Here is a 5605-nt window from a genome sequence, read left to right on the forward strand (position 1 = left end):
AGCCACCTGACTCCCAGTTAGGCCAGATGTGCAAAAGAGAGAGAGGAGCACCAGAACAACAGGATGTTGTCTACCTGCCTTAAAACCTCCTTCTCACACTTCAATTAAAACCAGCTCAGCAATTTAGCAGCTTGATTATTGCCACAGTGTTCGATCCCCTACCTGCCCCACCCGCACAACAGAGGTTTCATGTGGAGAGGGGAAGAAAATGGGAAGAAGGTCCTTGCAAGATTTGGGCTGTACTACCAAAGTGTACACAGAGGAATGCTTGGTAATACTTTGATTCTAGCAGTTTTCCCAGAGGCTAGCAGGATGACAGCTTAACTAGTTCCCAAATAAGATGATGATAGAGGCAAGTTGTACATGTCCTTCATGGGGGTCAGAAAAACACTGACAGAGAATGAAAGTACCAAAATCTCTGAGACAAAAACTCAGAAGCTGTCACTACTATCACTGTGTAATCACTATTGAGCACAACCAGGAGGGCCCTGCGGCAAATACTGATTTTTTCTCCTTTCTTGTCCAAGTTCCCAAAGTGCTGGTTGACATTCAAAAATCAGTCTATGTCTGGTAACTGGTCAAGATGGGGTGGAGTAGGTAAATATTGTGCTCACATCCTGCCATGAGCACCTCAAAATTACAACTAAACTACAGAATAACCATCATTGAGAATCACCTGAAATCCAGTTGAAGAGAAGTCCTATAATTAAGGATATACAAAATACGTCACGTTGAGACTGATACAAGGAATGGAGAAATAAAATGAGCTGGTCCCAACCCACGTGTGGCAGTTAAAAATTGAGATAAATATCTCCACTGCATAGGTCCCCTGTGAGAAGTGAGGGGTCCCAGCCCCAGGTCAGGCCCCCCAACCCAGGGTTACAGTGCCTGGAAGAGAAGTCACCTTAACTTCTGGCTGTGAAAACAAGGGTAGACTGTGGCTAAGTGAGACAGAGGGCAGCTGGAGTCCCAGGTGTTCCTCTTAAAGGAAATGCATATGGATTTGCTCATTGACAGAATCACTCCCTTTGAGCTCCAGCACTATGGCAGCAGTTTGAAAGGATTCAGGGACATAGAGGGAGGAAATGAATTGTCTGGCTTCAGGGCAAGAGCTGGAGGACCAACTTTCTCCCAGAGAGAAGTGCTGGCAGAAACCATTGTTTCTTTGTTGAGTACTCCTACCTCTCAGAATGCAGACACAGGCAGCTGCTATACCTGAGTCTCCAACAACCTGGCTAACACCTACCGTTGGCCCTGCCCTGGTGTTTCCCTGAGACTCCTCCCTACCCAACTTTCAGGCTCACCCAAGCCACTTCCAGTGGCTTTTCGATATGTCATGCAAGGTGTCAGGTGGGGTCTCGAAGTCTTGCTCCCCACATAAGAACACAGGACATGGTGAGTGCTAATTGCACTCTGCCGTGCTAACTGCAATATGCGCTTGCCAGCTCGGCCACCATCCTCTTGCTAGGCCCCCGACTTTCTGCTAGTGTAGCCACAGCAGTTATATTAGTGGCCAATGGCTCACTGGTTATAGCTGACCACCAACTAGCCACAGCTGATGGCCATCCAATCACAGTTGATAGCCATTTATTACCTGAGCCAGCACCTTTCCATGTGATACTGAGAGCCTGGAAACTGCAATCCTGGCTCTGTCCCCACACCATACAAACAGCCTGTCTTGCCTCATGCTGTAAACTTTCCTCAAATCTCTCAAACATTCACAAACTGCAAATAAGGAGCATCTGGCCTCATGGTGCCTCATACCTCTTGTTAAACATCCCCAAGCCCAGCAGCACCCAGCCTTTCTTTACAGCTTAGCCTCTCCCAGGAACTTCCAAGCCAAGTACAAGTGGCAATTATCTTCAGATTACTTTGTAGCTCATGCCAAGTGGCCCCAGGTAAGGCACAGGCAGTGACTGAACTTGGCCTGCAGCACAGCCACTCCAAGAGGCCCCAGAATCAACACACCCAGTTGCCAGCTTCAGACCACACTAGAGCACCACCCAACCACCTCCATAAACAACACACTCAAAGGGAAGACTTGGCAAGTACCAGAGCTCCACTAAAGAGAATCCTGCCCTGTAGTGTCAGCCTCCATAACAGCTCCTCCACTGTAGTCATGGCCAGTTCTCACAACTAATCAGCCTGAAGTTCAATCCCTCCCATTGATATGCCAACATCACCCAAGGCTCAACTACAACAGGAGGGCACACACAACCCACACAAGGAACACACATGGAGCACTCAGCTCAGTAGACCAGGGAGACGGTACCACTGGGCCCCACATGACACCTGCTACATAAGGACATTCTACTAAGATTGGGAGACATAGTAGCCCTACCTAATACATAGAAACAAATGCAGGGAGGCAGCCAAAATGGGGAGACAAAGAAATATGTCCCAAATGAAAAACAGAACAAAGCTCCAGATAGAGAACTAAACAAAATGGAGACAAGCAACCTACCAGATGCAGAGTTCAAAATACTGGTTATAAGGATGTTCAGTGATCTCAGTGAGAACTTTAACAAAGAGATAGGAAACATAAAAATGGAGATAGAAATAATAAAAAAGAACCAGAATTCTTCAGAAATGAAGAATACAAAAACGGAAATGAAGAACACATTAGAGGGAATCAACAGTAGATTAGATGAAACAGAGGATCGAGTCAGAAATTTGGAAGATAAGGTAGCAGAAAGCAGCCCATCAGAATAGCAAAAATAATCCAGAAAATTAGGATAGTTTAAGGGATCTCTGGGACAACATCAAGCATACCAGCATTCACATCATAGGGGTACCAGAAGGAGGAGAGAAAGCAAGGAATTAAAAACTTATTTGAAGACATAATGACAGAAAACTTCTCTAACATGGTGAAGGAACTAGACATGCAAGCTCAGAAAGTATAGAGAATCCCAAGCAAGATGTACCCAAAGAAGCCCACACCAAGACACATCATAATTAAAATGCCAAAGGATAAAGACAAAGAGAGAATCTTAAAAGCAGCAAGAGAAAGGCAGTTACAAGGGAGCTCTCATAAGACTGTCAGCTGATTTCTCAGCAGAAACTTGTAGGCCAGACAGGATTGGCATTAAATATTCAAAGCGATGAAAAGCAAGGACCTACAGTCATGATTACCTAGCAAAGCTTTCATTTAGCATCAAAAGATAAAGAGCTTCCCAGACAAGAAAAAGCTAAAGGAGTCATCACCGCCAAACCAGTATTACAAATATTGTTAAAGAAACTTTATAAAGAAGGAAAAAAAAAGATTTAAAATATGAATTATAAAATGGCAATAAGAACATATCTATCAACAATTACTTTATATGTAAATGGATTAAATGCTCCAATCAAAAGACATAGGGTGGCTGAATGGAGAAGAAAACAAGACCCATACATACATATGCTATCTATAAGAGACTCGCTTCATATCTAAAGACACACACAGACTGAAAGTGAAGGGATGGAAAAAGACATTCATGAAAATGGAAATAAAAACAAAGCAAAACAAAACAAAAACAAAAAACAAAAAACAAAACTGAAGTAGCAATACTTATACCAAACAAAATAGACTTTAAAATAAAGGCTATAACAAGAGGCATAGAAGAGCGTAGTAATTCCACTTTTGGGAATTTATCCGAGGAAACAAAAACATTAGTTTAAAGGGACATGTGCTTTCCTATGTTCATTGCAGCATTATTTACAACAGCCAAAATATGGAAGCAACTTAAATGTCCATCATTAGATGAATGGATAAAGAAGAAGTGGTACATATATACAATGGAATGTTGCTCAACCATAAAAAGAATGAAATCTGGCCATCTGTAAAAAACATGGATGGGCCTAGTGGGTTTATGCTGAGTGAAATATATCAGAGAGAGAAAGACAAATATTACATTATTTCACTTATATGTGGAATCTAAAAGCCAAAATAAATGAACAAACAAAACAGAAACAAAATCATAGATAACAGAGAACATTTTGATGGTTGCCAGATAGGAGTAAGGATGGGGGAGATGGGTGAAGAGGGGAAGGGATTAAGAGTTACAGATTGGTAGTTACCAAATAGTAATTGGGATATAAAATACAGCATAGGGAATAAAGTCAATAATATGGTAATAACTATGTATGGTGTCAGATAGGTACTAGATGTATCGGGGTGTTCACTTCGTAAATTATATAAATGTCAAATCACTATTTTGTACACCTGAAACTAATATAATATTGTATGTCAATTGTAATTGAAAGATTCTTTTTTACTTTAAAGATCAGTCTATGTCCAAAGATGTTCTAATTTTATCCATTTGATGAGTCTTAAATGAAAGCATGAATTATTTAATTGGTGTTTTGTTTTTACCTGAACTTGTACGTGCTTTTTGATGTATAGGACCCTCCTTTCAGCATCTGGGGTATAAAACCTGCTTTAAATCATATTGCAAGTGTGGATAATTGTATTGTAACTTTTGTCCTCTGTTGTTAATAGAGAATATGTTTTTTCTTTAGGTGATGCTAAACTACGTATCATCAATTATTTTAAAAACCTTTCCATCTTCATTTCCTTCTCTGAAATAAAGCATTTCTTCTATTTCAAAATGTGCTGTTAGGTAATATTTCCCAAAAGTGTCCTCCTTTTTCACTAGAATAAGACTTTGTTTAATGCTTGAAGCTGAATGGTCTTCTATATTTTTCCTTTTGATTATGTAAAATTCTTTTATAATTGGAATTTAAATACCTGAAGATATGTTGTCTGTTGTATCTTTCACAATTTCAGTACCGAGTGCCTTGAGAACATGGCAAGGCTGGGAGCTCAATAGGGAGAACAATTTTTAAATTCTCACATGTCCTACCAATGGATTGGATGCACATAGCTGCCTTGTACCAATGGCAGATATTTGCTCTACCTACTGGGCTTGAGAACAACTAAGATTTCTGTGACAGCTGGTGGTAACTCTCCTATCCTTCATGATTGAAGCATGCTCAGCCTTAGGATCTATCAACCTTAGTAAATACAGTATAAATATAAGCCTTCCATAGTCATTCACAACACCAAGAATAAAAATAAATTAATTAAACAGCATTTGAGATGATATTTGGGGATGGCTCTAGGGAAGTGAGCCAAGATTGTCTCATTATCTTCCTACCTCATTTGTTTATGGCTAACTTCATCTTTCACCTTTTTGCATGCTTTGGGTCAAGGAAGAAATCGGTCTGATAAGTGAATGCATACACCAATATTAAGTGAGCTTGAGAGATTAGTCTGCCCTGAACTCTTTATATTTTGAGCGGACAAATGACTAGCTGAAAGAAATTTATTCAAAATGGTGGAATTTCAAACATGAACCGAAGGTAAGGAAGAAGATTCCCTGTTCAGTGAATATGGACAACAGCCCACCTGTTGAGGTAAACTGTGAGAATATTCAGTGTGGCACAGGTAACAGCAAAAGCCAAGCTTTCCTTGAACAACCTTGAACAAATCATCCACAAACTTAAGAACAGAGAAACCTAGATCTGACAGCAAAAACATGCCATGCATTCTTCTTTTCGTTCTGTTTTGTTAGGTGTTGCTAAAATAGCACACCTGTCAAAACAGCCAGGTACAATGGAGTTCAGC

Source organism: Rhinolophus ferrumequinum, chromosome X (genome assembly GCF_004115265.2).
Source record: "Rhinolophus ferrumequinum isolate MPI-CBG mRhiFer1 chromosome X, mRhiFer1_v1.p, whole genome shotgun sequence".
NCBI lineage: Eukaryota > Metazoa > Chordata > Mammalia > Chiroptera > Rhinolophidae > Rhinolophus > Rhinolophus ferrumequinum.